Source organism: Aulonocara stuartgranti, assembly GCF_965226115.1.
Source record: "Aulonocara stuartgranti genome assembly, chromosome: 1".
Lineage (NCBI taxonomy): Eukaryota > Metazoa > Chordata > Actinopteri > Cichliformes > Cichlidae > Aulonocara > Aulonocara stuartgranti.
This window is the reverse complement of record NC_138939.1, coordinates 23,053,065-23,066,498: the sequence shown is the minus strand read 5'-3', so window position 1 is coordinate 23,066,498 and position 13,434 is coordinate 23,053,065. Positions and strand designations below refer to the sequence as shown.

The 13,434-nt window shown below is 39.4% G+C and overlaps 1 protein-coding gene and 1 long non-coding RNA gene across 5 annotated transcripts in view; one reads left to right on the top strand and one right to left on the bottom strand.

Annotated features, from left to right (window-relative positions):
* The window catches only part of mettl15 (methyltransferase 15, mitochondrial 12S rRNA N4-cytidine), a 62,940-nt gene that overhangs the window by 11,183 nt on the left and 38,323 nt on the right, over positions 1-13,434 (top strand). The gene's annotated exons all lie outside the window — the stretch shown is intronic.
* On the bottom strand, positions 6,123-7,352 carry LOC309703883. The gene is made up of 2 exons (XR_014276067.1): positions 6,955-7,352; positions 6,123-6,876 (listed from the first exon to the last, which is right to left on the bottom strand). It is a non-coding gene; the product is annotated as an uncharacterized lncRNA (long non-coding RNA).

The window sequence follows — 13,434 nt, the reverse complement described above, 5'->3', positions numbered from 1 at the left end:
CAAAAAAGCACCTCACAAAACTTGCGACATGGCGTAACTCTGCTCAGAACCGTAGCACGTCGCAGCAGTATGCGTCACGTGATAGAGCGGCTGTGTGTATTTGTAGCCTCGCTAGCAAACCGGCATTTCATCTCCGATGAAGTTATCCCAGAGAGAAGTAAAGCAAGTGTGTAAGTTCATCTCTGAATGTTTGTAAAGCATTCCCGCGTTAAGCTTAACAACCGATATATGGAGTGACTGCCTCTTCTCTCTCCCTCCCTCTCCTGCTGCTACTTCAATCGTGAAACTGCTTAATGATCAGCTGATCGACTTTTCTGTCGCGAGTCCATCTCTCTTGTTTGTTTATTGCCCTATTTGCGCCGGAAAGAGGAAACCAGCGGCTGAACAACAGCAGCAAGTTTAACCTTGATAATCTGTTGTTAGAATTTATTTAATATTACTTTCTACACCAGGATCCTTTTCTACGTAGCTGATGCTGGTAACTGTGCAGGGGTGGATCTAGCAAAGTTTAGCCAGGGGGGCCGATAGGGCATGAACAGGGAAAAGGGGGCACAAAGACATACTTTTCTTTCTTATTCTCATTTAAAATGTCTAGCTTTTAATAAATAATTATCCGAATCTTACACCCAAAGTTTTAATCTGATGTAAAATGTATAGAAGTCCATTACTGTATATAGTAACTGTTAAGTCTAATATACCCTAGTAAGCTATAGTACTTTTTCCTTTGGGAAGATACCATCTGTGCAGTCTGCAATTCTGTTGAAGAAAGATGTTGAATCTATTTAATTATTCTTGAAAAATAATTGATTTCTGTGCATTTTTTTCACACTGCATCAAATTAAAGTTGATTACGTCAATTAAGCATCATGAGGTGGAGGGTGGTTCCCTATTTTTTTTAATTTATTTTTTTTGCTGGGAGTTTTAGAACCCTATTAGTTAGGGTGCTTACTCTTTAAAATACCAGAATAGGGAGGATGGAGTAGGTTTAAGTTTATTAGATTGATCAGTGTTGCTGAACTATGAAATATTTTGGGTGCAGTGTATTTTTTGCATACAGGTATAACAGAATAGCTTTAGTGTTTTTTGATTTTTTTTTTAACTTGAGTGTGAACTTAGTTAGTTTTATTGATTAAAAAACACACTATATCGGATTAATATCGGTATCGGCAGATATCCAAATTTATGATATTGGTATCGGACATAAAAAAGTGGTATCGTGCCATCTCTACCCTATATCAGCAGCAGCATACACGTACCCTCTGGGCAGCTTATGGTTTGTGATGCTGACCACTACCCCCCAAAAGACTTACATGCCTCAGATTTAAAGCATCCATCCATTTTCTTAACTGCTTGTCCAGTTCAGGGTTGCGGGGGTGCTGGATCGTATCCCAGCTGTCACAGAACCAAAGGTGGGATACACCCTGGACTAACTTTGGGAGAAGAAACTCCATACACGCCCCAGTCAGCCAGTGGATTTGAACTCAGGACTTTCTTACTGTGCTAACCACTGCGCCACTGTTCTACCTTCTCTTTCTTTTCTTTTTACCTTGTTATTTCTTCACTAACCCAATGAGGTGGGGACAGGAACCCCAGTCTGCTTCTAGCTTTTGGTGTCACCCACTGGGCACATCACGCTCTGCGGAAAGGTGGGGAGTTTGACTGCAGCAGTACACCTGTCAAACTGTAATGCATGCATTATAAGGCAAGCTCAGGGAGGACAGTAACCTCCCATGGGGCAGAAGGGCAAAAGCTCACCCAGAACTTTGGCCATTTATATCCATATGCTTAGACAGTTTGACCGTATAGACAGCAAAATAATTAAAAATATGTCAGGCGTGAAGTGTTATTACCATGATAGAGTGGTTTCAGATATCTGATTTGGATGAATCTGTAAAACAGTCACTAAAAATCGCCACAGAATAACCAGAAATGGAGATGAGATCAATACAGCAACATGTTATTGAGCATATTCATCCAGTTCACAAGACTAAGGTCGGAATGAGCCGGCATGTTGTTGAGCGTGTTGTTGCTACTTATTCGTTTAGGCTTAATGCACCATCCCAAACAGAATAATGGTGAATTGATAATGAATTAATACAGATTGTCCAGTCACATGTGTTGTCACTTTTTCAGGGTAATGCATTGAAATGTGTTGTCACTTTTTCAGGGTAATGCATTGAAATGTGTTGTCACTTTTTAATAAGCACGGAAGGTACCAAACATTGGTGGACAGATTATAGTAGCAGTCGTGGAACAGCCCAGGGCAACTTTATCAAAAATCTGTGTGTTGCACTATGAAGCTTCCTTCTAAAGCTTTCCATCAAGCTACCTCCACTGCCCTCCTCCACCCTATTACCTAGTTCCTTTTATTTCATACATTGTCAACCCAGTCTTGAAACTACAGTAAGCATCTTCATAAACGCCTCTAGATGTCTTTTCCCTATTACCAAGCCTGCCACCATGTAGCCTTCATTTAGCTCAATTCTTCCTTGCACTCCCTAATGGACTTGGCCCTGTTCTTCTTTTGTCTTCCTTTAGTGCTAGGAAATTCACCTTCAGGAGAGATAGCCATCTTTCCTGATGCTTCTTTACATTTTGTGAATATAGTTAAGATGATTTCACCCCCTCTTTTCAGTTCCACTTGTGTTTACTCTTGGGCTTTATGCAGTTTGCATTGTTTCCTTAGCACACTGCATTGACGGTGGTGTCACACTTAAGAAAAATCTTTCAGAGCAGGCACCAATGAAGCACATAATCATTTTGAATAGATCCAGGGCATCAGATTTGACCTTATTTCGCATTTCCTTTCAAAACACAGATTTACAGTTTCTGTTTTTTATAGGGTTTTTTGTATTTACCATCCAGCAGAAGTTAGCAGTCTGTTCTTTGTATTTTAAATCAGACTGATATATAGTCTACAAATATTAAGGGCCAATACTGGCCTATCACATATACTGTAAATATATCAGCTTTAGCAGATAGCTTCGTTGCTATTATTAAAATTTAATCAGAAAAAGATGTTTGGAATGGTAAATGGTAAATGGCCTGCATTTGTATAGCGCTTTTCTAGTCCATAGGACCCCAAAGCGCTTTACACTACATTCAGTCATTCACCCATTCACACACACATTCACACACTGGCGATGGCAAGCTACATTGTAGCCACAGCTGCCCTGGGGCGCACTGACAGAGGCGAGGCTGCCGGATACAGGCGCCACCGGGCCCTCTGACCGGAATGTTTGTGCATGTGTGTTTGTATATCTTAGAAGACATTTTACTGCTTAACAATCAGTGTTTATGGGCAACATTCCCCAGAATCTAGGAGAATGACCTCTAAAGAAGCTTGTCAGAGTAGGATTGAAAACTGTTTCCATTTTCAGTTGAGTTGATTCTGACAAGAAAAAGAAGACATCTTTTTTTTCAGCTCAGACTGCCAGTGTTTAGTCTCAGTGACACATGTACAGATAGACTGACACACAAGGCGAGCACACTCAAAGGGAGGCATGTTTCTGTCGATACTTTAGACCAGGGTTTGCCCCTCCTCTTCAGCCCACACTCAGTGATGATTTATATTACTTGTCATGGTTATCTTTCCACAACCTATTTATAGATGTTGTAGGTACCTAAATTTAGCCATAACATTGGCACTGTCTATTGCCATGGCTTTTTAGTTAATAATAGCCGATAATTTTTTGCTTACTCCAGTATCAATAACAGATTTGCTGCTGATACTAAAGGTACACAATACTCTGCTTTGTGATTTCTTGTCTAAAGTGCAGCACAATGGCAGTATCTTACATATAGACTTGGTATAGCTGGTATATCTCATTCACAGATTCTTAGTACTGGAGAAGTCCAAACTGGTCTGATTTTTATGAAATTGGTTTACATATTTTTAGTATATGCAGGTAAGGATCTATAAGCTCATGCAATGATAGGATGTCTGTTCTCAATTCACAAGAACTGCTATTGCAAGAGGATTGGTCTGATTGCAATGTTCACAAAATGGATGTAGCCCTCACCCATCTCTATATGAATACCATGATTAGGTTTATTTATTCCATTTTGTGCACAAAACCATTACAGTTACTATTTGGCGATCCTGATTTTGAAAACGGAGATTTTCCGTTTTTGTTTTAAAAAATAATCCCGTCCACACGTAAACGCAGAAATGAAGGAAAACGATGCTAGTAACATGCCAAAGCAGCAGGTGGCGATATATTCCTAACCGTGTAGAAATGTTGGCCAATCAGAAGTCTAGAAGTCTCGGTGGGAAATAGTAAACAAGGATGGGGCATAGAAGCAGAACTGAGTCGTATGTGTGGAGGGACAGTAACTGTGTGTGTATATGTAAGCATTTAAACACTGCAGAGAGTACAATTAACAGTAACAGTATTGTAGAAATTCATTTCACCGAAACAATAATGTGGCGCAGTGTGACGTCAAAAAATGCGCACACCTTTGACGCTGCGTTTTCTCCGTTTTTCTCGTCCACACGTAAATGCAAAAACGCCGTTTTCAAAAATATCCACCCTGGACGGAGTTTTTAAAAATCTCAGTTTTCAGTGACCGAAAACGCCGTTTACGTGTGGACGAAAGGTGCAAACGCATAGAAAAATCTGCGTTTTCAAAAATACCCGGGTACATGTGGACGTAGCCTAAATGTCTCCTGCATCACTGAGAGTGAATTCTCAATGCATTTGTGTTTTTGAATCACATTTTGTTTAAGCTGTGTATTGGATCAAGGCTCAATTTTCAATCTGTTGTGATGACACCTATGTGTAAATACTAGGGGTGCAACAATACACAAAATTCACGGTTCGGTTCGGTTCGGTTCGGTTCGATACTTTGGTGTCACGGTTCGATATTTTTTCGATACAAAAAAAATGTTCATGCCTTTTTAATTTGTCATTTATTAAAATTATAAATATATATTTTTACTCAAAAGTACAGTTTTTAAATTTAATGTTGCTGAAACAACAAAGTAATAAAAAAAATATATATATATATATGATTGAGGAATCACTCATCTTTGGAAAAGAGAGTTTATTACAGAGAAATGTCTCTTTCCAAAATAAAAGCTATACTATACGCTTCTTCTGGGGTATATTCTCAGCAGCATATTAAACATATCAGGTCCCCATAAGGAGACTCATGTGCTAACGGCTGTCTAAATGACTCGGGTAAAGTTTGTAGCATGCGTGCTTGTTGTTTTTGTCTGCTTCCACTTGTCTTTGCACTAGGATGATGTCGGTGTAAATGTGCAGTCATATTCGTTTTGTTCCCACTAGTGCTGTCAGCGTTAATCTCGTTGAAATGACGTTAACGCCACAACACGGCAAATCGCCGTTAACAAGCTATCGCGGATCGCCCCGTGCATGGGGCTGGACGGCCAACACGTTAACGGGCTAACTGCACTAACACACTAGTTCCCACCAATGTAATTGAGCATTGCGTGGCACATCCAACATACTGTTTTACTTTAGTCCATGACGCGCTTACCTTCAGGGTCATACGTCACATGAAAACCAAAATAATTCCAAACGCCACATCTGATTGAGGGTGGGGGAGGTTCAATTTGCCATGTTGCAAGGAGAGCTTAACTTCTGTCTCGCTAGCTTGCCCTGCGCTCAGTGAATCTGCGTTTGACTACTCCGCCTAGGCTGCACTGTCGAGCGGAGATCCACTGAGCGCTCAACACAGACAGCATCGTCAGAAGGAAAGTTGATAAAATAAATTACAAATTTTGTATTGTTCGATACATATGCGTACCGAACCGAAAGCACTGTATCGAACGGTTCAATATCGATATGAGTATCGTTGCATCCCTAGTGAATACACATGCTAAATTCAGATTTTTATGAGCACAGGGAAATGTTCGTCATCAGCAGATAGATATGGGTATAACTAGGGATGGGTATTGATAAGATTTTAACGATTCCGATTCCATTTTCGATTCTGTTTAACGATTCGATTCTTTATCGATTCTCTTATCGATTCTTTTTTTTTTTAAGAAAAGGAGAACACTAAGGTCGATTAGCTCAGAGCTTTGTTTTATATCTTCTCTTTGAACAAGATAGAAATTTAGGAGTAACATGGCCTTACAAACCCAACAGTGAGATCTTGAGAGATCCAGCCTACGGCTCTTCAATGGGGTGTCACAGGGTCCCCAGGAAAAAAAATTGTAAATGTAAAATAATAAAATAAATATTCTTGTGAGACATATCACATATTGATGGGGTCGGGTTATGTTAAAAAGTATAAATTGTTATACTTTGTTCATTGGTTCAAAGGTACCCCACACTTCTTTTTTTGTTTGCTTGTTTGTTCTGGTGTATTTTTCATTTGAACTGTTACTCTGCCAGAGTACTCATATTTACAAGATGGCATTGAACGCCCCATTGGTGTATCAGGAAAACTATTTTGTACGTATGTTCCTTGAAGGGGATTGAAGTCGTTCTTTTTTCCACCGCAGCGAAGGGCTAGGAGTAGGAGAGGAGCTGCTGTATGTTTTTGTTATCGAATCGATCTGATTGTGAAATAAAGCATATGCAGTGAGAAAGCAACTCCAGGAGTCATCCCTGCCTTAAAGCTGCAACATTCTTCTGTAGCAATAACAAAGTATAACATAAATTGTTCTGTGGCAATTACACAAGAATATCCAGTAATGTCCCTGCCTACAATTAAACACATTCACTTACCAAAAATCGGGGGCATCTGCTGTGGCAAATGGGTGCAAGCCTTTGACCACAAACTTAGACACTGCTCGGTGACATTAGTCTATCCTGGCCTGAAAGGAGACGCTACCGGTAGACTGCAGCGAGAACTGCCAGCGAGCGCCAGCCAGACTCTGTCTGTCTCTCTCATCATGGTCACCTACATGTACAGTAATGGCAGGTCTTGTAATAAGGCAGATTGCGCTAACATAATATGCACTGTTAGTTGATTATTTACCTGCCGCATTAACGGGAGAGGACGTGCAAACGTTAGCGCTGCTGCTGGGTTGAGAGTCACGAGTCCGGAGCGGAATTAAAAACGCGTGTCATCGCGTGTTTTGTGAGCAAATGCTTTTGCATATTCGTAGTGTTTCCTCCCTTAAATGAAATATCTACTTTGCAAGTTGCCCTGTTGTCATCGGTTCTCATAAAGTATAATCAAACTTTTGAGCGTTTGAGCCGCTTAGGCGCCATGTTTCCTGCCAGGTAAATGACGCTCCGCAACGTGGTGACGTCATTCGGGGCGACTGGAATCGATAAGGGAATCGTTTGCAAAAATGGCAAACGATTCCAAGGAATTGAAACAGTGGGAACCGGTTCTCAACAAGAACCGGTTTTCGATACCCATCCCTAGGTATAACTTATCTCCAGGATTTCTGAAGGTCTTTCAGAGTTTTTCGTTGGCTACCTTTTCACTCTTTCTGTTTTATCATTTTCAGAGGAGTGTTTTTTTTGTTGTTGTTGTTGTTGTTGTTGTTTTTTGTTAAGCCACTTAACACTAACCTGTGAATCATTCAAGCATAGAAAACGTGCCTAACTCAAGTGATGAATCAATGTTGTGTCTACGCATAACAGACAACTTAGCAAAACAGTTTTAATTTGTGTCTTTAGGCACTTTCTTGCTGGTGACCTGTCTCAAAAAACAAAACAAAGAACAACAAAACCAAATGAAAAAACCCAATTTGTTCCCATTTCCTTATTTGAATCAAGGAAAAATGCCAAATACATCAGTTTGAAAGGCTTAAAATGTAGTATTTTTACACCTACATGATGATTCCCAAAGAGCTATTAGCTGAAAACCTGCCATATCTCAGCGTGTTGTGCAGTGTGTCCTTTAAAAAATGAAAAAAGTGGACAAGTAGAGGACAAACAAAGAAGTGGTAGACCTAAAAAACTACCTACAGCAGATGAAGAGTATCTGAAACTCATGATCTTAAGAAGCAGGAAAAAATCTGGAAAAGACCTAGCTGGACCTTCAAGTGATCCATCTGTAAAAGTAAAAGAGTAGCTGTAAGTCATTCCTAAAGCCTCCCCAGAGCCTGGACCTCATTACTGAAGCTTTTTGGGATCAAATTGAGAGAGAATTGAACAAAAGGCAGCCGACATCCAAAGATCTCAAACTTTCAAACAAACATTATATTTTCCTAGCGAAATATAAAGAAGTGAGAGGTGGCTCAAGAGTTTTGCACACTCATAAAATAAATGAATAGCAACAAAATTTGTTGATAAAACTGTGTAATTATATAGAGATATAGCCCTCTTGGATATTTAGATAACAGCTGAGTTGTGACAATGTGTTTTACACATTACAACCCTCTTGCCCCTCTTTTTTTCAACCCAAAACTGACCTGCCAGACTGTGAGAAGCTTTAATTTAATTATTATGAACACTCTCTCCCATAGCTACATGGCACCGAAGTAAGGCCATAGTCTGTGTAGACTGTAAGCCTGTTTTGTATGGAGCCTCTCTGCTAAGTGTGTAGAAGAATAAGTAGTTGGCTAGAGAATTAACAGTTTCTGTTAACTTAACTAATAGAAACACATCTCCTTATGTATGATTTTGCACTGTTTTACTGAAGTAATTTTTTAAACACTAGCTTGAGCTTGTTATGTTCAGTTTTGACCCACAATGTTGTTCTCACTAATTTGCATAAGACCTGCCATAAATTTAATGTAAAAATGAATCTTACCAGCTGAGAAAATGTTGCTCAGTAAATCTCCAACCTGCAGGGAAAAAAAAACAAAAAACAGACAGTTTGGCTGGGGGTGAGGTGGGGGGTGGAGAGTGATGACTCATGCACGCAGTAGAGGTCCCTCCCTTTCCACTTTTTTCAGTGTCCAATCATTTTTTTCACAGCTGTCACTCACTGCCTCCAAATCAAATCCTCACAATGCCTTATGTACTTTATTTGCAAGGTCTAGAACATTTGAGGTAAGAAACAATGCAGCTCACATCATTTTATTACACAGATTGTAGCATGATAATATGATTGTTCTGAAATACACGTAATAGTCCTGTGAATCCTGGACATGTTGTTTATGTTGTGCCAACAAAATTTGACTCAAAAATCCATAAATAAATTTCCTTGTGCTTCAGGATGAAAGTTTAAATTGCTACTTCATAAACATAGACATGTTTATATAAAACTATGTTTTGATTTGAAAAACACTGGGAAAAAAGCTATATTAATTTGCCATTTTTAAAATTTAATTGCTTTCAGATTACTTCTTCAAAACATAAGCAGCATATAACCCAACAGAGAGACTAATCGCTGCACCGGGTTGCCCACGTACAGTAAATATTGAGTTATTGTCTCATAGTTTGAGAGAAGATACAAGTGTCTGCTATCCCCATTTCTCCAGAGAGCTACCCAGCACAACTGTAGTGTAAGAGCCAGTCTCGGGACTCCTTGAAGTGAGCGGATGCTTGACATGGGCTTTATGAGCTTTATGTAGAGGAGGACAGGGACTGGGGGTTTTCCTCTTTGCAGTCAAGTTTTTATTGAACATTTTAACAAATGTACATACAGAACAAAGGCAGACTCTGCATGAATTATGTGAAAGTAATAGTGAGGGGGAAAGAAGACCAAATAAAGTGGGAAGATTAAGAGATTGTGACAGGTTTTGGGAATGTTATGGTGTTTGACGAGGTGGGTAGAGTACTACAAGAACCTCCATAAATCGGCAGCTGTACACGAAGCTTTAAAACTACTCTAGTTAAAACCATTAATCCCAAAAGATGAGATCCAAAAAAGAAGCAACGTGATGTCAAAGTGACTGTGACCCTAAATAGTCGCGCTTAATCCCAGCTCTGCGCTCATGGCCTGCTGCAGTGCAGTTTTGGGTGATAACACCATCGGGTAATTAGGATTCTGCACACTGTTTCCAAATACATCCTCAGCCTCTCGGAGCCCTGCCTTCTATAAATGTACTAAATTATGCTTTCTTGACAGCAATTTTTGCCACCTGTTTAGTTTACCTGAACTAGGGGACGTTCCTGGTGGTCCCAGGATCAGCACCTTGGACAGCGATCATGACAAAGTTATGAAGACAATGTAAAATAAAATTTAAAAAAATTATATCCACATGGTTAGGAAGCACAAAGATCAATTAATACTCCTGAACCTTTACCACAACTGATCAGAATATTATTTTATTATCATCATGGAACTCAAGACACATAAAATCATATGAACCCTGGTCCCATTATTGGAATCGTAACGGGAAAAAAATTAAAAGTCATATGAATTAAAAAATAAATGTTATTAAGTTAATGTTATTCAGTAATATGACAATAAATTTCTCAAATACTTAAGTGACACAGACCTGTCGTTGACCATCTGACAACCACCAGTTGCCAGGGAAAAGTGTGCATTCTCTGACCGGTTGTGAGTGGTTGTTGATGGTAGCTTGATGTCACAGTGAACATCTAGAGACCAGTCAGTGACCCCTCCTGGTAACTACCAGGCACTAGAGGAAGGTTTGTATTCCATGAACTGCTGGCGAGTGGTTGCTAGAGGTGGTCACTAGAATGAACTTGGTGACAAAGAGATAAATGCACCAAAAACCTTGTAATGGCTTTGTTCGCTATCAGGTTTCCACAGTCATTAGAGTCATTATAGAAGACATGAACTTGTCTGCAAACACTTGCCAACTGCTTGCCAAGTGGTACTGAAACTTGAGTGTGATACAAACCAGAAGGTGTGCCTTACCACTGCTACCAACACTTTTCAGAAAGTGCAAATTTTACTTTGAAGGTGAATGCTTTCCATTTCTGCCTTTCCAAAGGCAGAAATATTTGTGTTGTTAGTTTCTGTTGCACTTTTTCAAGTTTCACTACAGCTTGGAGAGTAAATGCCAAGTATTTGCCGAAAGTCAGCGTCTTCCTTGCCAATAACTGGTGACCACAGAAACATCGCAAGGTTTTCAGTGAAGGTATCCTCTTTGTGACCTGTTTCCCCTGGTGACATCAAGTAACTTATGTCAACCACTCACCAACTGGCTGGGAAGCACACATTTGCTGGGGGTCTAGGGCTTTGTGACTGAGACATACGTTATGTAGTGGTTTCTTCCAAAAAAAAAAAACATGGTTTTGCTTGTGTCTTATAAAATCTAACAAATTATTCTTTTGTTTTGTTTTTGATTTTTTTTTTTTGTTATACATTTGCAGGATGTTTGCAGGATGTTTCCAGGAGTTGCCCCTTTCTGTTTTTTTCCAAGAAGGTTCTGACAGTTTGTCAATTCTAATTTGATTTGTGACAATTTTATCTCCTTTTCAATTTTGTCCTGCAAACTTATTTTTTGACTGGCAAATTAGCCACATAATCATTTGGTGTGTTTAGCTTTGACTTTAATGATGATTGATCTGTTACAGTAAATGTAGAGATGGTTTATTTGGTGAAGGAAAGCTGCAGGGACACCCATAATTTTTGAGTACACTGCTGCCATGAACTAATTAAATTGTTAATTAAATGAAATATTCACTTTATTTAATTTTTATTACATATAGACTTTCAATTTTTTGAAGTCTTATATTGGATGGGAATTTTCTGTTCCTGGCAGTTGTGCTGTAGTTGATGGAAAATTTGAGATTATTGTGTGATTTTTCTCTTTACATGTCTAAAGAACTGCTGCTTCTGTTGGTTTGTAAACTTTGAAATTTGAGAGTATTATTGGTCTAGAGATTTTTTGCGAGGGCACTTTTCTAGAAGTACAGATCAGTGTTATTCTTCTTGACTTTATCAGCCCACCAGCTTCACTCTCCTCCTCGGAATGATTATCCCATTTTAAGTAAGCATACATTACTATTAGGAGGCAACTGGTCTATTGTTTACATCAGCTTCGTCTTTGTATTTGACTGCATTTTATTGTATATTACAGTGTGCAGTGTGTTGCTCTATGTGTCCAACTCAAAGATGTGAGTGTAAAAACTGCAAGAATAATGTTAAACTTAATAAATATATTGTATTCTGTGTTTATCAAAATATTTTATATTGATAAATATAGTGCATTTGGAAAGTATTCACAGTGCTTCAGTTGTTCCACATTTTGTCATGTTGCAAAGTTAATTAAATTCACGGCCTTTGCCATAAGAATTGTGCTCAGGTGCATGACAGGATTGTATCGAGGTACGGATATGGAGAAGAGTAGAGACATACTTTTGTAGATGGGAGTTTGGAAAGTTTGGATCCACCGGTTATCGTCCTAGATGTGGTTGCCTGGCCAATCTGAGCCATTGTGATAGAAGGGTCTTAGTCAGGGAGTCTGACAGAGCTCCGGTGTTGGTCATTGCAGAGAGGAGAACCTTCCAAAAGAACAACAATACTGTACTACTCCAGCAATCAGGCCTGTATGGTAGAGTGGCCAGATAGATGCCAGTGCTCAGTAAAAGGCAAGGCAAGCTATTCGAAGTACTTTAGAAGCGAAAGGAGACAAACGCATTAAAATGAGAAAACAGCACATGACGGCTTGGTTACCAAAACTCTCTGGTCTGATGAAACACAGAACTCTTTGGCCTGAATGTCAAGTGTCATGTCTTGAGGAAACCAGGCACCACTCATCACCTGTCCAATATCATTCCTACAGTGTAGCATGGTGGTGACAGCATCGTGCTGTGGGTTTTTTGGCAACAGAAACTGGGAGTCAGGATTGAAGAAAAGATGCAGCAACATAAAGAGACATCCTCCACGATAACCTCCTCCAGAGTTCTCTGGACCTCTGACTGAGGCAAAGGTTCATCTTCCAACAGCACACAGGCAAGATAACAAAGGGACCACTCTATGAATATCCTTGAGTGGCTCAGCCGGATCCCAGACTTGAACCCGATTGAACATCTCTAGAGATCTGAAAATGGCTTGACACTCCCCATCCAATGTGATGGAGCTTTAGAGGTTCTGCAAAAAAGAATGGGAGAAACTGCCCAAAAATAGGTGTGCCAAGCTTGTAGCATCATACTTAAAAAATACTTGAGGCTGTAATTGCAGCCAAACACAGTACTGAGCAAAGACTGTATGTATGTACAAACACTTATGTACAGGTTATATTTTTAATTTTTAAATTTTTAATAAATTTGCAAGAATCTCAAGCAAACCTTATTAACTTTGCCACTGTGTGGTATTGGGTGTATAATCTTGAGGTGAAAAATGAATTGAATCCATTTTAGAATAAGAATGTAACATGACAAAGTGTGGAATAAGTGAAGCGCTGTGAATACTTTCCAGAGTCAATGTATCATGGATTTCATTTTTCTCTACAGATTCCGTAAATAAGCTGCTGTGTGTTCATGGCTTTATGAACATTAATGGCAGTTTTCCAGCCTTACAGCAAGGTGACATAAGGAAGAACATAAAGCCACTTAACCATCCAGGGACAGATTGTGCCTAAAATTTGCTATATATGGTGAGGGGAGACACTATGACAAACAGACTAGCCAGCTTCCT